We start from the raw sequence: 26,202 nt of genomic DNA, 5'->3' as shown, positions 1-26,202 counted from the left end.
ATATTTATACTATTGTTTATATTCCCTTTACATTAGTTGTTTCTTAAATGAAGTGCCCATTTTATGTGTAGGAAGTGTGTGCATTTAACCTAAAATACCATCAAATTGAAGTGCTGTCTTTTGTGAAATGAGGTTATAATTTTCTTCCAAATCTATTGCAAACTGTTAATGTGTTTAATCTCTACATATTACTTAGTGTAGCTGCTGTGCGAAGTGGGTACAGACAGGCACACACAGTACAAAAATGAAATAGAATGTATTGGGAGGGCCTTACAAGCTGACAAGTAGCGGTGTGTGCAGGTCCCCCACCACTCATTCTTTCACTGAGAGAATGAGGCTTGAGTGGGGCACAGGTGGGAACGGGCGTCCACGGAAGGACCCCACCTGGCCCAACATGCTCCATTTAGCCACGGAGAATCAGGGCAGAACACATCCCTGTGGGACCAGGTGTGACAAGATCTTCTTAGGGGGAGGATGTAGTCTTTGTAGCACTGACTTAGCAAAGAGGCCTCTTTTTGCTAAGTTTCTGAGGTGGGGGGTGGGGAGGTACCTAGCTTAACTGGGGACATTAAGTAGATTTTAGTGGTAAAGAGAGGACATTTAGTCTGCCTGGGTTTGAATCCTAGCATTGTCATTTACAGGTAATATCATCTTGGGCAATTCATCTATAAATTGGGATAATAATACCAAATTGGAACAATAATGATAGGTTAGTTGTAATGATTAAATCAAATAATGAGAGTAAACTCCTGGAGTAGTGACTGACACATGGCATGTAATAAACATTTTTCTTTCTACGAGGCATTGATATTTATTAACCTCTTAAAAGCAATTTGGACTCCCTTTGTTTCTTATTGTCCTGTGACAGTTACCATGAGTGCATTCTCCCATTTTTGTTTACCAGATCTGCCCCAGGAACTTTTTAAAAAATTGATTTCTTTCTTTTGAAAATAAAACAAATATGTGAAACATACTGAAAATGCTAAAACCTACACGAGAGTATTAGAAAGTAAAGAATGTAATTCTATAATCAGCTACATATGGATAGGCAAAGAGAGGGGTCTGCTTCTTGTCCAGCTGTAGCTCTGTGCTAGTGGAAGCATGTCCTGGAGTTCACGATGTGGCCAAGAGAACAGATGTAGTTAGGCAATGGAGGTGGGACAGAGAGCTGCAAAGTGCTGCACTTGCCCCTCTTACTGGACCCAAAAGGCTCTCAAGTGTAACACCTTTCTGTAGCGCTGTAGATCGTTAATCTGGGTGTGTGATGACCATCTGATCTAGCACATCCAGTGGCATTGTGCATATTGGGATAGGAATTTGATTTTGTGAACTCAAGCTATTCGGCAGGGCCCATGAAAAATCACCAGAAGGGTAGGTGGGTCTTTTCCACTGTCTGATGTTTCAAAGATTTGTTGTATTAAATGCTGTGTCCAAAATGATAGAATACTCTCCAGTTTGTATTTATGTAAAAAAAAAATAAAAATAAGCTTTCACTCGTATTTTTAACATGTCAGACTTTGTAAAAACATTTAATGAAACAAGTAAGTATATACACTTATTTTGAAGTCTTTAGTATTTTAGAGTATATTTGACAGCAAAAGAGGGTGAGGAAAAACAAATTTGGATTTCTGTCCCGCTAAAAAATTCTTGAAAAAATATTTAATGTTAAATATATTAGACGAAAATATAGGGGAGTATTTATTTGATCCTTGAGTGGAGCAAGACTTTTGAAGCGGCTCATCATTGGTGGACACCATGAAAGAAGATTTCATGTCTATCTTTGAAAATTGCAAGCTGAATAGAAAAGTATATGATAGGTAGTGGGTTAATATCCTTAATAAGGTGCATGTCCAAGTAATCCCTGGATGTCACTTAATAGCAAGTTCGTGAGAAGGAAAATATGGTAAAATTGAAATATTTTGAAGCTGAATATAAAATGTGCTTGAATATTTTAAAATAAAACCATGTTTTAAGGAAATTTGATACATCTGGTATGCTGCATGGTTTTTACCTTCAGATGCCATGAGGTTATGAGTTACTCTTTTTTGCCATTAGGGGTCGTTTTTGGGCAAGTTTGAGAAGCAGCACTACATTAATATATAAAGAAATTCCCATTTGTAATTCATTAATCTTTAAATGGCTAAACTTCATTGAGTCCTTACTTTGTGTCAGGCATAAGGCTGAACTTACATTAACTTGTTTAATTTTTACAACTGTCCTATAGAATAGATAATGTTATTACCCCCATCTTATTAGAGAAAATTAAAGCACTGAGAGGCACAATTGTGGGTCCCTCCACACCAAAATTAGAAAAACTGGGCAAAAGACAGGCAGTTCACTAAAGCAGAAATATAGTCAGCAAATAACTACAAAACGTAAATATAATCTCATTAGTAGTCATAGAAATGCAAAGAGGTTAGTGCCATTTCTCACCTCTCAGATTGGTGCAGAAGACAAATGGAAATACTCAGTGCAGTTTTAAACTATGCAAATTAGTACACGCCAGAGCATGCCAAGGCACCAGCCTTAGAAATGTGTGCCCTGTGACCCTGCATCCACACCTGGGAATTTGTCCTATGGAAATAATCAGTAGTTGCCCAAGAATGCATTTATTTGGATAGTCTTCACAGTGTTGATTATGAAACTGAAAAAATTGATAGCAAGTAAATGTTGAACGCTGCGGGATAGTTGAATAGATGATGGTACCTCCAGTCATGGTATGCTAATTAGCATTAAAAATGATGTGGAGGTACGTTTATTGATATGTATAGATAGATGTTTGTAATACACGGTCATGGATTAAAAAAAGGTTATAGAATAGGATCTTTTCTTAGTTTGAATGCTTACTTGTATTACAAATTATAGAAAGATGTTTATTAAATTTTAGTGTCATCTTTGCAGGGTTTTAATTTGATTATCTTTATTTTAAAATATTTCTATAGCAACCAGTTATCACATGTGCAGTGAAAAAAATAACAGATTTTTTTTTAAAAGGGCTGGCTTAAATTACTTAATTTACTTAAAATTATGTATAGCTCTATTAATAAAAAACTCCTATGCCATCACTTAGAGGATGAGGGAAAAAAACCTCCAACTTTTAATATGGAAGTAAAAAGACAAGAAGGTAGAAAATGATCAGCGATGAGGAATCTGAAAGATTAGAGTTTCCATAATTTGCTAGATTTGAGGCTTTGGATAAATTACCTGTTTCTAGCTTCAAACAGGAGTATAAATATCAATAATTCTTCAGTGTGCATAATTGCATCTGATATTTGTAATGATGACTGTGGGCTGTCAAGCTAGTTAATGATTTTGATGAATTACATATCCCGATTAAGAAAATAAGCTAGTACATTAGTGAATTTTAGAATGAATAGTGTTAAATAGTTGAAATTCGTGCCTGTCCTTCATGATACATTTCACTTCCTACCTCTGCTAGATAAATCAGACCTGTTTAACAATGTTAGCACTTGTATAAAATGTTCATATTTAATTCAAAAGGGAGAAATTTGACTAATCTCCTTGATCTCTAAAATAAGTTATTATATCTAAAAACTTAATTAAATTATTGTGGTCATGAAGCTTTTGTTGACGTATTGCAAAGGACATGTTTGTGAACGTGTGTGACCTAGCTGAATGTTTCTGGCTCTGCATAAGAACATGGGAGGAGGCTGGTGCAGGGGCTCGGGGAGGTGGCAGGGACTGGGCACTGTTGCCTGAGGGGTAAACACCCCATGTCCTGTGGATCCTGGTTCTGGCCTCTTAGGTCATGAGGCCCTTCTGCAGGGTTGCTCCCCTACTTTTGCCCAGGACTTGGGGCAGTTTGTGAGGTTTGTGAGGAAGGTGGAAACCCAGTGCCAAAACTAGATGGTAGCCAGACCATCTGTGAAGGTTTCTCCCAGGAGGTTGGCACAGAACGGGAAGATGGCAGGTGACCTTAGGAAAGAGGTTTTCTCAAGGTGCAGGCAGAGCCAGGGAGGGGCCTTCATGGTGCTTTGCTGTTTCTGGCCAGCCTTATTTCCTGCCCACCTGCCCCTTCCTCCTTTCCTGCCATTCTATGCTTCTCTGCATTCTCCTTTAGCAGCAAGTTGAGCTGCTCCTCCCCAGACTAACGAATACTTGATACCATGCAGCTCAGCTTTGCTGTCACTTCTTGCAGTCAGGACCCTTAACCTCTCCCCTGTGTGATAAAGTACTGTCTCCTAGGGTTATTCTGAAGACTGCTGGAGAAGATGTACACACCATGCTGGCATTCCTTGACATGCTTCACATAGGCGCTGTTCTCTGAGGCAGGGTTCCAGGAAGCTCATAGTCCTGGCATTCATTGTAGAATGAATGAATACAAATGCCTCTGCCAAACACAGTGGATAAAAACAGAAATGATCATTAATGTATGTGAATGGAGTAGATTGAAAGTAAAGAAAACCCATGTACAAGTTGTTCATTGTTCTCTCTGAAGGGTAATAAATATACTGGGAGAGAGAGAATTTATATATTGGCAGCTTTAACTAATTTTGGTTTTGCTATAGTCCAAAGGCATTTCTGCTTAGAAATGTTTGTAAGGTTGTTTCTTTCCCCAGTAACTGGATTCTAATGAGGATAGCAGGTATTAGTGTCTTCTGAACTGATGGTTGCTCCCGGAGATGTGTTGGTATTCCCTATGTGTTACCATGTGTGTTTTTTAATCCTTTCTTTAACTACTTTTGATAAGAAATAAGGAAAAGAATATTTTTTTCACTATTTCTATTGTTGATATTTCAAGAATTGTGATATTCTTGGAGTTTTTCATATGGTACCTTTTCTATATTGTTCCAAATCAGTGGGCATTTTCAGTATGTTGAGGAATTTAACAAAAAATAAAAAATAAAAAGCAAAGAAAATACTGGTCGTATCAGTCCTCCCTGGAATCAGTGGAAGTGAAAACTATGACATACTTGAGACATAACCTTGGTTTAGTAACGATGGTTTTAGTTCTGTGTTTGCAGCTAAACAAATAAAGCACTAGTACTTATTCTGGGATTAGGAATTGTCCATTTTCTTTCTAGATAATATAACTTGATTATATTTTTCAAAAAATTAGCTACCCAGGGATATGAAATGAAAAATAAAAAATCTTTCATTAAAATGTTTCCTAGTATTAAAATTTAAATGCAAGCGAGTTGATTTAAAACAAGTAATTAGGTAATCTTGAAGGATATGGTGAAACAAACCCATTTGTTGTGATGTAATGCAACATTTAAAGAATCTAATGCACTGTCTTAGGCTCTAGTTTGCAAAATGGGCTTTTATCATGTGTTTCCTTCTTTAGCTCATACCTTGCGCCAGCTGGTGAACAATACGTTTCATGTACAGTGCGCTTCTCCATTGGGATTTGTGAGAGGCAGGCAAAGGGCTGTTACCTATACCTCTTCTCTGAAGGGTGGGTCAGTGGACTTCACTTGTCCTCCTGCCCTGTTGGTGGGTGTGGCAGAGCCCAAGGGGAGTCATTTCAGTGACAGCCAACCTGGCTGCCTTTCCTTCCTTCTTATCAGGAAAGCTAGCACATGGGAAAAATTGGACAGTTTCTACTCTATTATGATAATCCGTATAAGCAGAATCACAAAATTCCCAGATGACAATTCAAACAGTTACTATAAAAACTAATAAGGTGTATTTGACATCCTTTGAGGCCACACTAATGTCAGAGTTTCTGATGGTTTATGCGGTTTTAATGGACACATATTACTGTTAATGTAGATGGAAGGGATAGTATGAGAGCTGAGAGCAGGGAACGAGCTAACAGTCAGGGTTTAAGCACTCCTTTAGGAGCAACTGCACTTTCTGCGTTTCTTTTTCAATTCTGTTCCATCATCCTTGTTTGCAGTTGAAAGCCTGAGACTGTTATTTGTTTACAACATAGTACATTTTGTATTTTCCCTTTTTTTTGAGACGGAGTTTTGCGCTTGTTGTCCAGGCTGGAGTGCAATGGCGTAATCTCGGCTCACCGCAACCTCTGCTTCCCAGGTTCAAGCGATTCTCCTGCCTCAGCCTCCCGAGTAGCTGGGATTACAGCCATGCGCCACCATGTTCAGTTAATATTGTATTTTTTGTAGAGACAGGGTTTCTCCGTGTTGGTCAGGCTGGTCTTGAACTCCCGACCTCAGGTGATCTGCCTGCCTCTGACTCCCAAAGTGCTGGGATTACAGGCTGGGCTTACAGGCATGAGCCACTGTGCCTGGCCCATATTTTCCCATTTTAATAAAGCATTGTCTAAGACAGTAACAGATGAGTACATCATTTCCTGGCTACTTGTAATACCGTTATGATACGCCACATGCTTTTGGTAAGATCAGTGCTTATAATGAGGGGTGCAGAGGTATTGGACCAATTCATGAGTGCCTTTTGACATTAAAAAACATTAGCATTGTTTGTATTTATTATTATGTCTGCTGTGGTTTGCGTATTGGTGTCCCTCCACAATTAGTGATGAAACTTAAACCCCAATACGCTAGTATTAAGCAGTGGGGCCTGTAGTAAATGATTAGGCATTGAGGGCTCCACGCCCATGAATGGGATTTGTGTTCTAACAAAAGGGCTTGAGGAAGCAAATTCGCCTTCCCCATTCCTTCTGTCTCTTCTGCCATGTGAGGATACAGAAACAAGGCACCATCTTTGAAGCAGAGAATGGGCCCTCGCCAGACACCAAATCTGCTGGCACCTTGGTCTTGGACTTGCCAGCCTCTAAAACTGGGAACAGTAAATTTCTATTATTTGTGAATTATCTGTAATTTGCTTTGTTAAAGCTGCCCAAATGTACTAAGACAGAGTCTTTTTGATTTTGCTGTCTACCTATCTTTCTCTATTTTAAGAATTAAGTGTTGAACTTATAAAAAGGGGCACAATTTGAAATTCTCGAGTTAGTCTTACTGAAATTAACATGATAAAACGTTCTAAATCATAGAATTTTCTGTGGGGTGCTTTTTTAGTTTGGAAAAATTTTAAACTTCCTTTACTACTTCAAAGATACTTTATTAATTTGCTAGAATGCAGCTCACCCTATATTGTCTTATTGGTAAAAATATGCAAGAAGCACGTGATCTCTTTCTACTGTTTAGGTTTTACAAAACAGGTCTTCATGCATCTCCCTAAGAGAGTTTGTTTTAGGTGCTTCAGATTTCCTGTGAGGGGTTTAGGGGGTTGCATAGTAAAGCATTAGGTAACAAAAGAAAATGACCTTCCTCTGAAGCAATCATTTTTGCTGTATTGTCTTCTCACTACTACTGTGATGAACACTTGGAGATGCCTGCCACTTTGAGGTTCGGGGTTACATTCCATTTTAATTCAAAAGAGAGAAAATGATTGTTACTGTCTAGTCATTAAGAAGTCATTTTCCTAATTGTATTTGACACATATTATGCTATTCTACTGGCAAAATTTGATTATTTTTAACCCTTAAGAGAGATAACAAAAATATGGGAAATAATCCACTTGACTGTCTCAAGAATAAAGAGACTGCTTTTGTTTTTCTTTCCTCGAATGCTACAACAATTTGTATATTCCTTGGACCTTATTGGAGCCTTGGTCTTGCTGGCTATGCCCTGTATCCAAGGTATAGCCTTCGAAGAACAAGGAAAGGGCTAGTTTTACACTTCCAGCTTCCTTTGGAAGCTGCCTGTTAATAGTGATGACGTTATCAAGTGTCAGGTTGCAGTTTGCCATCATGGAAGGACCTATACTGGGGCATGAGAAGCTCACAAAGACTCCTTTCCAGCACTTGAATTAATGACAGGCTGGGCTTTTATCACTGACCGATGCTGTAAAATAGTACAAGGTAATCAGGGTTATAGGATGGGGGGAATTTAATTCCAACATGGCATGAATTTGGACAGCTTTGTGAGAGACATGATATTTGACCTGGTGAAGATTGGATGGTGTTTTGGAAGTATATATTTGGAAGGAGAGAGTCAGCAACCTGAGTAAAGATGGGGGCTAGATGTGGTAAGGTGTTTTTGACAGTCACTTCTGAGTGATTTGAGGTGTAGTGTGTTTAGAAGGGTGGGTGGAGCTGGGCTATGAAGTGGCTTGAAAGTTTTACAGAGTTATCCGGACCTTTTTTATTCTGAGTGATGGGGAGCCTATGAGCATTTTAAAGAAGAGGTTCAATATAAACTTCTGAAGGACAGTGGTAAAAATATAATGTGTTTGCAATTTTAATGAGAGTTTTGTTTTTTTTTTGAAACAGGGTCTTGCTTTATCACAAGGGCTCAAATGATCCTTCTGCCACAGCCTTCTGAGCAGCTGGGACTTCTTAATTTGTTTTTTTATAGAGACAGGCCTCACTGTGTTGCCCTGGCTGGTCTCAAGTGATCCTCCTGCATTGGCCTCCCAAAGTGCTGGGATTATAGGAGTGAGCCGCTGTGCCTGGCTGATATTTTTCTTTATTGGCTAATTCTTTTGACCAGATCAAATTCTTTTTCTTTATCCAGCAAATATATATTAAGCTTTAGTTACAGGCAAGATAATTTATATGTGTGAATAAAATATGAATAAGGCCAGTTCTAACTTACAAAGAGATTTTAGCAGGATGTTTTATTTTATTTCTGTTTTAAGCATCGAATGTTGCATACTTACTAAGAGGATTATGTCTTCTAAAATGGACCTTCTTGTTTTTAGAAATTTTCATCACCTTTGAATAGGTTCTATTTTGGCTAAGAAACTTTCAGAGCAACAGCACTGTATTTTTCTGTGCTTGGTGGATGGACAAATGATTGTAGATTAGAGTAGAAACATCCCAGTTTCATTAATTTTTCTCTCTGGTTTTGGGGAAATGATACAGAGTTGAATGAGGGAATCTGCCTATTCATATTCCACCCACGAAGATTGTTGAGGTCATTCTGTTTTTTTTGTTGTTGTTGTTCAAGAGTTAAAATATCGTTTATATAGGTATGAATTATTTTCATTGGCAGGAGTGAATTGGAGAATGTGGGAAGTTAGGCATGAATTGCAGGGCTGTGGGAGAGATGCTCAGGAAGGAAAATGGCTGTTGGGCAGCCCCTGCCTCCCTTACTCAGTCTTCTGGTCTTAATATGAGCACCATATAGGTATCCGTATTCTCATTTTCAGGCATGCCTTACTCTGATCTACACCACCTGTCTCTCAAGCTCTTTTTCTCCACTACCCAAACTGTAGCATGCACTTGGACCCCAGTAGGGTTTAAAATCCATTGATCCTACTTTTCATGGTTGCTCACTCACCTCAACTTCTTACTTCCCCCTTTCACTGGTTTATATTGCATGATCCATCATTGTAAAGATACCTTTGGTTTCACACCTTGCCTTTCTTTCACTTTGTCATACTCATCTGGCAAAAATCCCCATCTTGTTCAACTTAGCTATTTCTTTTGCTTGTCCCTGTGTACCTGACCATGGCTGGAGATAAGCATGCAGCCATCCCATTTCCTATCCCTAAATTCTAGGACTCCAATGAGTTGTTCACGATGCCCAGCAGTCCAGCCATGTTCCTGAGTTCGTTGGCTCTCCCTCTCTCCTCCTGTCTCCATCCTCATTCTTTGCTGATTGTCTTGCTTCTCATCTCATTGAGAAAATAGAGAACTTCTGCAGACTGCAACCAGCACATTTTCCTACCTATCAGTCCCGGTGCCCGTACACTTGAACTCCCATTCTTTTACCTGATTGAATTGTTTATGGGTCTAAGTGAGGCCACTTGTGCACTTGACCCCAGCCCCTCTTGCAACTTGAAGACCGTTGTCCAGGCATCTCAGTTCTTCATTCACTGCATCATCACGTTTTCCTTCTCCACTAGATCAGTCTCATCAGCATACAAGCTGTTATTTCTCCCATTTGAAAAATATCTTCTCTTTTTTAAAAATATAAACTTTTATTTTAGGTTCAGAGGGTAGATGTGCAGGTTTGTTACATTGGTATATTGTGTGTTGCTGAGGTTTGGGGTACAGTTGATCTCATCACCCAGGCAGTGAACATAGTACCCAAAAGGTAGCTTTTTTAGCCTTTGCCCTACTCCCTCTCTCCTTCTGGTAGTCCCTAGTGTCTACAGTTCCCATCTTTGTGTCAATGTGTATCCAATGTTTAGCTTCTACTTACAAGTGAGAACATGTGGTATTTGGTTTTTTGTTCTTAGGTTAATTTTCTTAGGATAACGGCCTCCACCTGCATCTGTGTTGCTGCAAAGGACATGATTTTATTCTTTTTATGGCTGCATAGTATTCCATGATGTGTATGTATCACATTTTCTTCATCCAGTCTACTGCGGATGGGCACTTAGGTTTAGTCCATGTTTTTGCTATTGTGAATAGCACTGTGATGAATATAGAGTGCATGTGTCTTTTTGGTAGAATCATTTCTTTTCTTTTGGGTATATACCCATCAATAGGATTGCTGGGTCAGTTGGTAGGTCTGTTTTAAGTTCTTAGAGAAATCTCCAAACAGCTTTCCATAGTGGTTGAATTAATTTACATCCCTACCAGCAGTGTATGTGTTCCCCCTTCTCTACAGCCTCACTAGCATGTATTATTTTTTGACTTTTTAGTAATAATAGGAATTCTGACTGGTTTGAGATGGTAGCTCATTGTGGTTTTGATTTGCATTTCTCTAATGATTAGTGATGTTTAGCATTTTTTCATATGTTTGTTGGCCGCTTGTATGTATGTCTTCTTTTGAGAAGGCTCTGTTCATGTCCTTTGCTCACTTTTTTTTTTTGAGACAGAGTCTCACTCTGTTGCCCAGACTGGAGTGCATTGGCACAGTCTTAGCTCACTGCAACCTCTGCTGCCTGGGTTCAAGCGATTCTCCTGCCTCAGCCTTCCGAGTAGCTGGGATTACAGACACCTGCCACCGTGACTGGCTAATTTTTGTAGTTTTTAGTAGAGATGGGGTTTCACCATCTTGGCCAGACTGGTCTTGAACTCTTGACCTTGTGATCCACCTGCCTTGGCCTCCCAAAGTGCTGGGATTACAGGTGTGAGCCACCACGCCCAGCCTACTCACTTTTCATTGGGGTTGTTTTTTGCTTGTTGTTTTAAGTTTCTTACAGATTCTGAATTTTCTCTTTCTTTCTTTCTTTCTTTCTTTCTCTTTCTTTCTTTCTTTCTCTTTCTTTCTTTCTTTCTTTCTTTCTTTCTTTCTTTCTGTCTGTCTGTCTCTCTCTTTCTTTCTTTCTGTCTTTCTTTCTTTCTTTCATTGTGATTCTGGATATTAGACCTTTGTCAGATGTATAGTGTGCAAATATTATCTCCCATTATGTAAGGTGTCTGTTTACTTTGTTGATAGTTCCTTTTGCTGTGCAGAAGCTTGAAAAAAAAATCTTAATCCCTCTTTCCATCTTACCTGTTATCCCTTTTCTTTGTTTTTCTATTTAACAATACTTTGAAAGAAGAATTGCCTATATTTCATCTTTCAATTTCATCTGTCTGTCTATCTATCTATCTATCTATCTATCTATCTATCTATCTATCTATCTAGGATGGAGTTTCACTCTTGTTGCCCAGGCTGGAGTGCAATGGCGCGATCTTGGCTCCCTGCAATCTCCGCCTCCCGGGTTCAAGTGATTCTCTTGCCTCAGCCTCCGGAGTAGCTGGGACTACAGGCGTGCACCACCATGCCTGGCTAATTTTGTATTTTTAGTAGAGATGGGGTTTAACCATGTTGGACAGACTGGTCTTGAACTCCTGGCCTCAGGTGATCCACCTGCCTTGGCCCCCCAAAGTGCTAGGATTATAGGTGTGAGCCACTGCACCTGGCCGTATTTATTTTTCTATTCTCTCTTTAAATACCATAGCCTTTTACCTACTCCATGCTATCAGAACTGCTTTTGTCAAAGTCAGTGGTCATTCATTGTGGAATTGCCTGACAAGTTCTTCCTGCCTGCTACAAAGGCAAAATCTGTTCACTAAGTCTGTGGCATTGCAGTAGAGAAAGAGTTTAATTGATGTGAGGCCAGCCCATGCAGAAGAACTGGAGTTGTCACTCCAAAGCCTTGGAGGTTAGGGTTTTTATGGACAATTTGGTGGGCAGGGGGCTAGGGAATGGGTGCTGCTGATTGTTTGGGGATGAAATCATAGGGGTGTGGAAAGCAGTCCGCATGTGCTGAGTCCACTCAGGATCAGTTGTGCCATGACTCATGAGTCCCATGGGGTCAGTCTGAAAAACAGTTCAAAAAAGAAAACAAAAAAACAGTCTTAGGTTTTATAATAGTGATGCTATCTATAGAAGCAATTGGGAAGGTTCAAGACCAGCCTGGCCAACATGGTAAGACCCCATCTCTACTAAACTACAAAAAAATTAGCTGGGCTTGGTGGTGGGCACCTGTAATCCCAGGTACTCAGGAGACTGAGGCAGGAGAATCACTTGAACCGGGGAGGTGCAGGTTGCAGTGAGCCAAGATTGTTCCACTGCACTCCAGCCTCAGCGACAGAACAAGACTCCATCTCAAAAAAAAAAAAATTAATTAATTAATATAAAGAAATAGAAACTTGTATATCATCCTGACAAAATAGGTTATTGGAGGTGGAGGGGTGAAAGTGGAATTCTTTTGAGGAAATTACCAGGGAGAGTGAATGAAATCAGGGAACAGATTAATTTGTATATTATCTTGTGAAAGGGTCTGTTAAGGTGTGCTTACATTCTTGGTCTTGCACAGAGGGAAAGAAAAACATTTGTTCTGCTTGGTGGGTCTGGATCTTAGGCAGGTAAAGGAACTACTTCACCTTCTTTGAAAGGGACTGGGGCCAGGAGGAAGTCAGAGAGACCTTGAGGTTTCTTCCCCTGCAGTATGTCAAAATGTCATGTTTTGAGGTATCAGTTTTCTGAGCCCCAACACCAAATTATATTATTTAAAAATTCTCATCTTACATGACCTCCTAGCAGCACTTGATAAAGTTGTTCCTTTATTATTTTTTTAAATCGGCTTTTCTCCTTGCTTTCTGAGATGGTACACATTTTTTGTTTCCCTCTGCCTTACATGATCTTCCCTTCTCGGTCAGTTTTGTTGGTTCCTTTTTCTTTGACACCTTCGAGAACTTTAGGGCTTAGTCCTCAGGTTTCATTTTCTTGTCTACACGAATTACCTTATGATCAAATTCAGTCTCGCAACTTTAAATATTATCTGTATGCTGATTACTAATGACTACTAAAATTTGTATCTTTAGCCTGGACTTTTCCTTGGAACCCACAAACTCCTGCCATGAAATCAAGGCTGATTACTTCACACGTCCGCTTGGATGTTGATGGGCTTCACAAACGTTAACAAGCCCAGAAAGTGCTGTCAAAAGACTTCTCCACCTCATTTAGTGGCAGCTCTGTTTCTCCAGTTGCTCAGGCCAAACACTCTGGGACTCATCACTGCTCACTCGCTTTCTGTTTAATCACACACCCAATCAATTCTGTTGGCTCTAGAATCTCTGGGATGCCCACTTCTCACCACACTCACCACTATTACTCTGGTCCAACCACTATAAGTCATTGGCCTGGCTATGCCAGTGGGTTTCACAGTCTCACTATTTCTCTCTATTCTTTATTCGGCAGCCAGCATGACAGCTTTAAAACCATTTGTCAGATTGTATACTTCTCTGCTCAGAATCTCCCCTTCCTAGCTTCCCATCTCACTTCCATTAAAATTTAATATGCTTACCATGGTGAGCAAATGCTACGTGATCACTCCCTGCCCCAACCCCTACCCCCCATCTTTGACTTCGTGTTTTACCTCCATGACCCTTGCCCACTCTGTACCAACACAGTAAGGCACATTAATGCCCTAGGTCCCCCAGGTTCCATGATCCTTTTCCCAGAATACCCCTCCCCAATCTGCATGGCTTGGTCCCTCCCTTCTCTGAAGTATTGTTCAAATGTCATCTTCTCACTGATATCATTTCTCAATTTGAATTGGAACCCTCTTCACAATCCCAAGCTCTGTGAAGGGAATTTTGCCTTATTCACACCTGTGTGCCCAGTGCCTAGCACCATAACTTGTACATAGTACCTGTTCAGCAAATATTTGCTGCATGAATGAATGAATGTATGATGACAGAATGAAGCATGCAGACTTTTAACTTACACAGTTTAGCCCAATCTTAGCTGCTGCTGATATGTTTTTGTGAATTTCTATCTAATTCCTATCTTAATTTTTTGTTTTATGCAATGTTATAACATTGAACATTTCTAATTTCTTTTACCTTTGCCCTTATGCAGGGCATGTGCATAGTACTATCATGGTTATAGTCATAAGGAAAGCCACCCTGTTGCAAGATTTCCTATCACAGGTTTCTGATTACATTTACTGTTTTTTTCCCTCCCATTAAAAGAAGTAGAATTCCTGGAAATAGTTGGGTAACATCTTCAGCAATCTTCCAGGCTGTGCATGTTGGCTCACGCCTGTAATCCCAGCCCTCTGGGAGGCTGAGGTTGGAGGATTGCTTGAGTCCAGAAGTTTGAGATCAGTCTGGGCAATACAGGGAGACCCCATCTCTACCAAAAATACAAAAATTAGTTGAATGTGGTGGCCCGTGCCTGTAGTCTCATCTACCTGGGAGACTGAGGTGGGAGAATCACCTGAGCCTGGGAGATTGAGGTTGCAGTGAACCATGATTGCACCACTGTACTCCAGCCTGGGTGGCGGAGCCAGACCCTGTCTCAAAACAAAGAGATAAACAGCCTTCCAACATATCCTCAAGCAGTTAACTGAAAAATGTCACTAAGTTTCTTTCACTGTCACTAATAATTGAACTTCAGCCAGAAATTCAGGAAGAGATGCTTATCTGTCCCTCTCTGACTCAAGCCACTTAAACTGTGCGTTAGCTACAGAAATGGATGCACATTAGATTTGTTTCCAAAGTGATGTTTCCAAATTAACTTAAAAGGCAGTGTCACAGGGTGATGTCTCAATAAATCCTCTCATTTCTTGTTTTGTCATATGCTTTAGATTCTCCTCAGGTATGAATTTTCTCCCCTCTAAATCTATTTTATGGGTATTTATTTGGTAAAGCCTGTTTGATTTAATGTTTTTACTCTTTACGGGTTTGTAAAGCACTGTCTCCTCCCCACTTCACCTGGGGGCCAAGATTATGGTTATACAATAGCTCGTTTGTTACATATTCAAAGCATTGGAATCAGACAGATTTTTTTTTTTAATCTTAAAAAAATTCTGCAAAGAATGTTGCACTGTTGCTGCATGTGACCCTCTTTTCTGGCTATTGTGACTAATAATTGCACAAGTATGGTTTGTAGTTGTAGTTTCCGTTTTAATGTTTTTTTTTCCTTTGAGATACTTCATTTATACTGGCTTTTTTTTTGAGTGGCTATCTTATGAGCGCAGCTTGAATTTTAAGATTAATATGAATGTGCATCACTAGTGAATTGTATTCTTGGATTTATTTGAATAAGTGAATGACTGAATGATTACAATGACAGAATGAAGGTGCAAACTTTTACTTTCCATGAATTCCAAGAATTGTATTCTTATTTGCCGAGGGATCATCAAGAGACAGAACATAGAATACCCATACATTACACGCAAGTTCTTCAGAGTCTTGTGGGGTTTGACATCTGAACTAATGGCTTGTAATTAATGACCAAAAAATAAGTCATTAATATAATTCCATCAAATGGCTCTTTATCTTGTTTTGTATGTATGTGTGTTGTCATTATTGTTTGTTTGATTGTTTCAAATGCTTCCTGTGTCAATGACTGCAGAATCCAGTCTTCTCTTTTTGGGGGCAGAGAACCAAGGGGGACCACTGTGTCTTCAGCACATTGGTTTTCATCTTTATCTGTAACAGAAAAAAGCAGGAATCTGAGAAGAGACCGATGCTTATGGCTGCTGCAGCCTTTCAGGTGGGGCATGGGATTCTTCTTTCCCTCCTCAGATATTTGGAAATTTCTTGGTAAGTTTTTTGAACAGTTCTCAGCATGTCTTCCTCAGGTGCCTTAGGCGAGACAATGTTTACTTCTTATAAAGCTCAGATATGGTAATCCAGAATACTTTTTCTAATAGCTGCTGGCTTTCTCTTTTTTTTAAAAAAGTTAGCTGTGGTTTTATATTTTAATACAGAATAAGAACATACTGGAGAGAGAAAGTGGTTACTGGTTGCATGTGCTTTTTTGTTTGTTTAATCCATCATGACAGATGGTGTGGACTAGTTTAATATACTGAACAGTGTTTGTGCTTGTTAGTTGCAGTTTGTGCCTCCAAGTCCACTTTGCCCTAGTCTCTTACCTGTCTGCCCAGGGTTGCAGATCTGTATGGGCCACCACCACAGGCCCCCTTTCCCTCTGGCTTCTGGTAGAGCCCAGGCAGGAAATTGCAAGAGGAGGAGAGTGAGGGCCCAGGGCTGCAGCGCTCTGTTGGACTTGCCTCACACCATCCTCTGTTGCTCTGTCCTTAGTTTGGGGAATTACACTCTTCTCTAGTCCTTTTAGGACTAGATTATTGATACCTCAGTTGTTAGCTGGCCTGGCGCACCACTCTGTCTATCCTCTGGTTTTTCTGTACCTTGCCCACACCTATTCAGTCCCTTAATTAGATCTTCTCTGATTATTCCAACGTTGAATGTTACACTTGTGTTCTGCTGGGGTACCGATGCATAATGTGTCATCCTGGGAAACTCCTGTGGATTTTGTCTGAGGAGTTTTTATTAAACACAAAAACTTAAAATGTTTAAAGTTATTTTCCCTATATATTCTTTTTTTTTGGTTTCTGCATTCCACTTTGCTATTAACATGAAAATAAGATAGGCTGTCCACTATATATTTTTTTCAATGAATATTTGGGGTGGTGGAGCATTTTGTTGGTCAGAGTACAGCCTTTAGTTCTAATAATAATGTGTTCTGACAGTGGTTATTTTAAAACAAGTTTTGGTAGAAGTGTTGATGTTTTGTATTAGTGAATCTTAGGCTTCCTACTTCTGAAGTTCTGAAATGAACCAGGTGTATAAGAATGAACATTCAACGAAACATGCATTCTTTTTAAAATTTAGCTTTCTAGTACAGACCATGCATTTTTCCTCTTTGAACTCTTTCATGGATGCCAAGCAGTGCCTCACCGGAAGTCCTTATCATCATGCGTAAACATCCAGGGCTGTCACTGTTGGCGATACAGCTCATGTGAGAGCTGTGGCAGAGCTTCAGATGGAATAATTATGAACAGCATTGTAGGAGGTAGTTACTGTGGGAAAATATAATAATGGAGGTGAAATAAAGGAGACACAAGCTTTCATCAGTTGGGCGTCTTCATTTTCTTTTGGCGAAGAGAAGCTCAGTTCTCTTTGTAAATTAAAAGCTTTTTTTCTTTCCTTCCCTTTCCCTTTCCCCTTCATCCTTTTCTCCTTTCGCCTTTCCCTTTTCCCCTTCCCCTTTCCCCCTTTCCCCTTTTCCCCTTCCCCCTTCCCTCCCCTCTTTTCAAATAAGGACATATTCTCACCATCTTGCTCATGCTGGTTTCAATCTCCTGGCATCAAGCAGTCCTCCCACCTTGGCCTCCCAAAGTTCTGGTACAAGTGTGAGCCACCATGCCTGGGCAGACGCTCAGTTCTAAAACCGTCTTGGCTTGTTTATCATCAGCCCCTTCACCGTTTCAGAAAGATGCTGTTATGAGAACTGTAAGGGAATTTTCCAATTAGTTCTATTTTTCTTTCTTTTTTTCATTAGCCCTCTCAGCTGACATGTGAGTTACATAAACTTTTTAATTGAGATTCATGTGTTCAAAATCATGTTTTAATTTTGTTTTTGGTTTTGTGGTAGCTTGATATGATGTGGTACTACCTCTTGTGAAGTTTAAAGTTTGTATTTTATAAAAGGGCATTGGGACGTGAAAAAATTCTGTTTTTTATCTTGAGCCGCAGCTTAGCTTGGGATATTAGGATTAGCAGTCACTGGAGTGGAACGTTTCCAGTGGCTTCCGTAAAGTACCCTGGATTCCTCTTCCCTGGATTACTAGAGAGCAGCTTCCGAGCATAGCCGCTGCGAACTGTAAAAGCTTGTGGTCAGTGAACTCAGTTAAGAAAGTGCTGGTGATGGTGAAAGTCAAGCCCCTTTAGATGGTGGTTCTTTCGTGGACCAGGTGCCTTCTCTTTGTGAGCAGATTACCCAGTTTGGCGTCAAGGGGCTGTTAGGCATTCCTTCTTCCAAGAAAACATTTCCTGAGGCTGTAGGACTCAACTATGAGAGGCAGTTGTGAAGGAGGAAAAATAATGTAGAATTAACTGAGGTAATATGAGGCGTTTGTGAATAGAAACAAGTGGAGAAGCAGTTGTAGAGAGATAATTTGTAAAAAAAAAAAAAAAAAAAAAAAAAAAGGACCAAAATAAAAATGAATGAAAGGGACACATGAGGTGAAAAGTGGAATCTTTGTTCTATGACAGCTGGTTTTCATTTTTTTTGCTCTGAAAATATTTTGTGGCCATATTCAGTTTCTTTTTGCATAATTAAAATTATATGATTGGCTTATAGCAGCAAGCAGTTACAGAATAAAAATGATTATTTCCTCCTCAGTGAGAATCCGCTCTTTCTAGTCTTAACCTCAGACTCTTATTTCTGTCTCATTCTTCACTCTAGCACGAGTAAAGAAGGCCTGGTGCTAAGAACACATGGTGGGAAAAACAAACAAATGCCTCCAGGCATTGCTTGTCACAGGTATGGTTTAGAGAAATGGACATTCAGAAATCCAACAACATTGGGGTATGTTTAGTAGTTTACAGATTATTAAAAGAAACTCTTGATGTTTTCATTGATCTGTGAGGCTCCATATTATCGGGACTTATGGCTTGTAGTTCAGCAGTGGAAATCTGGCAATTCTTGACTGCATTACTGTCCTTTAATTGTTGCTTATTTTCTTATTCATAAACATGTCAAAGCTATTGGTAGATGCAATTAAATGTATACATGTTCATTTATCTTAATTATTATTTGTTAGATGGAGGGAAAATATATTGATTGGGTGACTATAGCTTTTTGGTAAAGCCAGCACAGATTTTAATCATTGTTAACAGAAGAAAATTAACCCCTTAGATTCTATCCTTTCAAAAAAAATTTTCTGTCTGTCTGTCTATCTATCTATCTATCTATCTATCTATCTATCTATCTATCTATCTGTTTTTTGAGACAGAGTCTCTCTTTGTTGCCCTGGCTGTAGTGCAGTGGCATGGTCTTGGCTCACTGCAACCTCCTCTTCCCAGGCTCAAGTGATTCTTATGCCTCAGCCTCCTGAGTAGTTGGGATTACAGGCGCATGCCACCAAGCCTAGCTAATTTTTGTGTTTTTAGTAGAGATGGTGTTTTGCCGTGTTGGCCAGGCTAGTCTCGAACTTCGGGCCTGAAGTCATCCGCCTGCCTTGGCTTCCCAAAGTGCTGGGATTATAGGTGTGAGCTACTGCGCCCGGCCTCTTTTTTCTAACATTTATTCCATATAATAACTGTAGCTTCTATATTTTATAATGCTTCTGATCATGTTGACCTGTGGTGATAATGGAATTGATAATAAGTGATGTTAATTAGAATATGAGATGTGTAGGACTTGCTCCCCAAAAGAAGACCCTTTCCTTTGAGGAGATCATCCCTCATCTACGTAGAGGCTTCCAGGGACCACACGAAACTGCTGGTCTCAGTTCTGCTCTTGGGAGAAATCACAATATGCCACTTTGTTTTTTCATCTACGTATCAACCCTCCACACAAGTGAACATGTCTCTCAGTTCCCACCCTGTTAGCCTTGTAAGAAGATTAAGCTCTTAGACTTTTAGCATTGTGTCTCACCAATTTCCTTGCCCCTTCCCACTTCCCATTCTTCTCAAGGCATTCTAATCAGTATTTTGATCTGGCTGTTCCACTGAAACTGCTGTAATCATTGACCTATACATTTCCCGAAACAACCAAGCAGTCTGTTCTCATTTCATTTGAACTTTTGGTATCATCCTACCACTTTGTCCTTCTTGAGAACATTCTTATCTTGCCTCCCACACCTTTACGCTGTTGGAAAGAGCTGCTGTACTCACCATCTCTATTTTCTCACCACTTATTCTTTTTTTAGCCCACTCCAGTTGGGCTATCAAATAGCTTTTATCAAGGTCGTCTCTAGGCCAAAACCAGGAGTCAGTTCTTCATCCTCATGTTACTCAACCCCTCACCCTCTCCATCCTTGCAATACATTCTTCTCATAACACTATACTCACCTTGTTTTCTTCCAGCTTTCCAGCCGTTATTTCACAGCCTCCTTTACCAGGCCTTCCAGTGTTAGAGAGCCAAAGAGCTCTGTCCTGAACTCTCTCCTCTTTCTTTACCTTCTTTATGTGGTCGTTTGTCTTCCTTATACCAGAATGTAAGTCTCTTGCCAGCAAGCTTTAAGTCTGTCTTGTTTGTGCATGTATTTCTTGTCCAGAACAGAGCTGAGATATAGTAGGTGCTGCTTGCCTGGTTAGACCCTTTGTCAGTCCCCTTATTACTCGGAGCTGTGTATCCTACTTCCTCGTGGTTTCACCAAGATTGTAGAGGGTAGTTCTGTTATCACTTCAAATGTTACATCGGTATCCTGGACTATAGTATATCACCTATGTCCTCTTTTTTTTTTTTTTTTTAATAATAATGGTATCACCTGTTTGTGGCAGATAAAAGCTGTGGTCTTTTGCTTTGTTATTGTTGTGCCCGTTATTTTTTATCCCCTATGATTAGTCACTTTGCTTGCTGCATTGTTACCCACTCGTTTTTGTTCAAGCCTTCACTTTTTAACTACCTTGGAGGTTGATGGCTACCCCTTGGCTCTGTCTTCCTCTTTAGTGTCAGATTATTCTGCTAATGCAGAACTCTGAGGTTTCCCTATGAAAGTAGTGTGAGCAGGGAATCCCAGCTGCTGGCTGCATGTTTGGGACCCTCTACAGCTTATCTGTAGCCTGTTTTCTTGTTTATGGCCCCAGCACTACCCACACCCTTGTGCTTTAGTAAAACCAAGTTACCTTGCACCTCGTACCTGTGCTGCTTCATCTTCCTGCTTTCCTTGTGCTGTTGCCAGGAATATCTTCTTTATCCAAACACTACACTTCAAAGCTATCCCAACTGCTTCCTCTTTTGTGAAGATTTATCTCCTCACCCTCAGCTAGAAGTAATCTCTCTCTACAGTGAAATTCTTAGTTATCTTTACCTTAATTTTAGGGCTTAGACCTTTCTTTCTTGTATTTGCTTATGTCTGATATCTGTTATAGGTCATTGAAGACACATGTTTAGCTATAGCCTTTTGTTCAATAAATCTTGAAGGAATGAAAGAGACTTGAAGTCATTTAAAGAAACTGAGTGCCCTTTTACTATTTACTCAACTATCCTGGGTGTCATTCCTCTTTTAATTGTGTTTATTCTTCCATTTCCAAATTAATAACAGCTAACATTTGAGAGTAATGCTTTACTTTTCACAAAGCAGTGTACACTTTATCCTGTTTGACTTTTTTTTTTTGGCAACAATTCAGTAAGGAAGGACAGTGTATGTAAATGATAAAATAAGGTAGAAATTGTGGTGCAGAGGCTGGTTGTTTAGGTAAGTGCTACTCTTCCCCAGTCACTGGTCTGTCCTAATGGGTAGACTCTTCTTAGCAGCCCAGTTTTATTGAGGAGGAAACTGAAACTCATGAATTGTCTGGTTGAGGTCACTCTGCTGGAGTCCCAGTCAGGATTGCAATCCGGGTGTATTTGACCCCAACTTCTTGGTATGTGCAAGCAGAAAGGATACTTTTGTGGGTGCCAAAATAGAATATTAGAAAGTTCATCTTCCCTGTTTTGAAAAAAGTTTGAAGGCTTCTCTCAAATGTTTTCTCTAGTTTTTGAGGATTAAAATAGACGATTTCTACAACCCTCTGCCACTTCTTTCTTTTATGGCTCATAAGAAGTCTCATTACTAAAATGTCATTAATTTTATTGATCCCTTAAGGATGTTACTCACTGTTGATGAGTCCTGAGGGTCTTTGGGATATTAGTCTCATTGTAACTCTTACTGGTGTAATTGGATGAATGTGATGCGTTTGATTTAGTTGGTTTTAGTTTGGCAGAGGAGAAAGACACTCCTTGGTGCTCTGCTAAGTGTCTCTATCGCCTAAGATTCCCTGCAGAAATTAAATTACTAGCAGTCAGCAGTTCTCAAGATCTACTAGAGGTCAGATTCAGCCACTGATGGGAACTACTCCAGGGTGGCCACAGGTAGGTTTTTTGGATATGTATGTTGAATTTTCACATTCTCAGAATAACTCTGCCCCATTCTGACACCATTTCACTGACTTGTCAACATGAGTTGTTTCTGTAAGTTTCTCTAGAATCTTTTTATAGAACTCCACTTATTTTGTAATGAGCACCTAATACAGTGAATATGTGGAAAATAAAGCAGGCGTTGAATTTAGTGGCAGTTATTTAAAAATGTCTTTTGAAAAAATCTGCATACCTTATACATAATATACAAAATATATAACATATGTATCATAAATATGTACATATATGAATATATGTGTTATATATAACATAACAGTATGTTATATATGTTATCTATAACATGTTATATCTTCATATGTATATAATAAAACATGTTATAATATATAACATTCATATGTAATATGAATACATACTACATATAATAGTACAATTAATATATAATATATTAATTATTAACATTATATCATATGATTATACTATTATAATAATTATATTATTATGTATCTTATATATATGATATTCATGTATCATTCTTTCATACCTTTTCAGCAATGAATGTTCTTTTGTTGTAAAAGAGTAACACCCCCTAATCTATTAGTTCTTTTCAATTTAGTGCACATGAGAAATACCTGGGGAATTTGCAAAAATGCAGAGGCTGGGTCCCACTCCTTTGCATCTGCAGTTTGCAGTAAGCACCTCAGAGAATTCTGATGTATGGGATCCTCTGAGTACATGCTGAAATATGCAGCTGCATTCTTATGCTTCTTTGCCTGTGACTGATGTCTTCTTTTACCAGGATTCATCAGGAGAACCCCGGCATTTACACAGAGTTGCCTAACTTGTTGCCTCCATAGGCACTTGGAACCCTCTCTCTTCTCACCCCCCACACACAAACACACTTTATGTCTTGAATTCCCTCAGTAACAAGGGCAGCATGCATTGCTGGATACTCCCCTTGTTTTTCTATCTGGAACCCCCCAGTGTGAAACTACCATTGCCTGACTTATCAGCTAAAGGAGTGTATACTGAACGATATAATTTTAGTAATAAATAAATTGGTTAACAGTGATACACAATAAATAAACTTGCTAGAGTTAATTTTTTTTAGGTCACAGTAATTTGCTTATTACTTCTTCATTTAGATAACAAGGACATTTTATGTACTTAAAGAATGGCCATCAACTAAAGACGCATGCATGAAAATTAGTCATTAGTTTTGTTGGGTCTGTGGATGTCAGTAAGCAATAGTCATATATATATATATATTTTTTCATAAGAAAGGGTCTTGTTCTTTCACCCAGGCTGGAGAACAGTGGTGCAATCTTGGCTCACTGTAGCCTCCATCACCCAAGCTCAATCAGTCCTTCCACCTCAGCCTCCTGAGTAGCTGGGACTACAGGCATGCGCCACCACACCCAGCTAATTTTTGTAGTTTTTGTAGAGTTGGGGTTTCACCATGTTGCCTAGGCTGGTCTTGAACTCCTGGACTCAAGTGATCCACCCGCCTTGGCCTCCCAAAGTGTTGGGATTACAGGCATGAGCCACCATCCTCAGCCAGCAATAGTCATATACATTTGGCAGTCTTACATGAGAAAAATATTTACTGTGGAGCTATATATAAAAACTATATCAACCTATTAGAGAATTGTAATTAATTGTCTAAAGGTAGCTGTCCAGTTGAAAAGATATCCTAAGCAATAATATGGTCAGTGCTCTGGCTGTGCCCTGCAGGGTAAAGAGAGGAGTGAGGACAGAAAAGGTGTCAGTGGTTCATCAGAGAAGTGAGCTCATTTGGGCCGTGACTATTGTGAGTCACTTGTTATCTGCAGAGTACAAATGCTATGAGAGGCCTTGGTGTTTGGGGTGGGGCCAGAGGGAGATGATTAGAATGTCATCAGGGATGTACTTCATGAAAGAGAAAGTGGCATTTGGTGCTGGATTCCAACAGGTGTGTAGCTCCACATGAGCTGTGGTCATGTTCCCCTTCAGAAAAGAGTGGAAGCCGGAGTGCAGAGGGAGGAGTGTGTGTAGCATTCCAGTGACCAAGCCGACTCTCCTGTTTCTGCGGCGCAGGGATTATTAGTTTCAATTAGGGTTTGGATCATATTCTTAGGGCCTTGAAATGGACTTTGAGGAAGAATCTGTAATCCATAAGCTTAGTAATGCCCCCTCCCACCTTGTTGTGGGCCCTTGAGAAAACTTTTGTTGAAAAACCATACATTTGGGTCACAGGGAGACTGAAGTTTAGAGAGATGCTACAATACAATTGAAGCAATCATAGCAGTAGCAGTAGCAGCAGCCACTATTCAAACCTTTTCTAATTTAGTCCTTACAGCTGTTATTTGGGGAAGGAGGAAACTGAGGCAAAGAGGTTAAGTGTCTCCCCCTGGTGCACAGCCAAAGCAGCAGAGCCAAACTGCAACCCGTGTGTGGCCATTTCTACTCCTTCATTGGTTCTGACCCCTGGGATGATTTTGTCTCATAAAGGACATTTGACAATGTTTAGGGGCATTTTTTTGATTGCATGATGGGGGAGGTGCCAATGTCAGCGGCCTCTGCCAAGGGTACTGCAAAACATTATACAATACACAGGGCAGCCTCCACTACAAAGGATTATATGGCCCCAAAATATCAATCATGTAGAGATTGAGGAACTCTGCACTACCGCACTTTTTAACCCTCTTTTATGCATTAAGTTTTCCTCTTTGGTGTAGAGCTAATTTAAGAAAAAGCTGTTTATCTTATTGCTGCTTTTTAGGTTGTACAAGCAAGTGTAGGGAGTTCATTTGTACTTCATCAGTGGTGAAATACCATCTCAAAGAATTTTAATTCCGTAAGAAGTATGTATTGCATGTATCAGATAATACTATATTTAAATGACACAAAATAGACTATAGCATAAATTGAATCAGCTTTTCTATTGGACATTCTGGAATTTTTCTATGGGAACAATAGGTATAGGATGTTAACTTTCAAAAGCCTTTAGTAGAATCTGACAGGTAATTACATCTTCAGGTTCTAAGCCCCTTGGTTTTTTAAATTCTGAAGGTGACATATTATGCCTAAGGGAAAGATAAATACCAGCATTACTTGCCTATCTGAGATAGATTTTAGCTATCTACTGCATGCACTGCTTGGTGAGGGGGCATAACCATCAGTGGTTGAAATGAAACAGCGTTAGGAAAGCAGTGGCTTGGACCACATTCAGGGTCAACTTTCCTTTTGGAAAATAGTGATTCTGATGATGAACAGTATTCTTCCCCTGGGAATCTGGCTCTGCAAAATTACTTTCAGGCTGAATTTGCCATACAATTTAAAAAAGAATGTTGTGTAATAATTAACTTTAAAAGGACAAATAAAAGCCATTCCAGTAAAGTTTAACTTGTTGGTAATTTGATAAGTATTTACTTATGTATAGTTCTAATACACATGTAAGACAGTGTGTAAATCACAAATGGAGTAAGTATTTTAGTTAAGAACATGGAGGTTTGGCAATGAAAGATACTGTGAAGGCAAAGATTTTGGTATGGCTGTTTTTAGAGTAAATGGTTTTTTTGAATTGCATTTTTACAGGTCTTCCTGATTTTTTATTTTTATTTATTTATTTTTTTTTTGAGATGGAGTCTCACTTTGTCACCCAGGCTGAAGTGTAGCGGTGTGATCTTGGCTCATGACAACCTCCACCTGCTGGGTTCAAGTGATTCTCCTGCCTTAGCCTCCTGTGTAGCTGGAATTACAGGTGTGCACCACCAAGCCTGGCTAATTTTTGTACTTTTTGTAGAGATGGGGTTTCACCATGTTGGCCAGGCTGGTCTTCTTGAACTCCTGATCTCAAGTGATCCGCCTGCCTCAGCCTCCCAAAGTGCTGGGATTTCAGGTGTGAGCCATTGCGCCTGGCCCAGGTCTTCCTGATTGTAAAAAAATCACTGTAAAAATTAAAGTTGGGGCCGGGCGCGGGGTCTCACGCCGGTAATCCTATCACTTTGGGAGGCGGAGGCAGGCTGATCATGAAGTCAGGAGA

The 26,202-nt window shown here is 39.6% G+C and overlaps 1 protein-coding gene across 28 annotated transcripts in view; it reads left to right on the top strand.

Moving 5' to 3' along the window:
* KDM4C (lysine demethylase 4C) overlaps window positions 1-26,202 on the top strand; it is a 404,595-nt gene that overhangs the window by 139,088 nt on the left and 239,305 nt on the right. The window contains exon 1 of one of the 28 annotated variants that reach the window (XM_024345554.3): window positions 18,573-18,638. The exons of the other annotated variants lie outside the window; for them this stretch is intronic. The gene's annotated coding sequence lies outside the window, so the exon portion shown is untranslated. Of the gene's footprint in view, window positions 1-18,572; window positions 18,639-26,202 lie in introns of those variants that run through there. 28 annotated transcript variants of the gene reach the window in all.

The sequence above is a fragment of the Pan troglodytes genome, chromosome 11 (assembly GCF_028858775.2).
Source record: "Pan troglodytes isolate AG18354 chromosome 11, NHGRI_mPanTro3-v2.0_pri, whole genome shotgun sequence".
NCBI classification, from domain to species: Eukaryota; Metazoa; Chordata; class Mammalia; order Primates; family Hominidae; genus Pan; species Pan troglodytes.
This window is presented reverse-complemented; position numbering and strand designations above follow the sequence as displayed.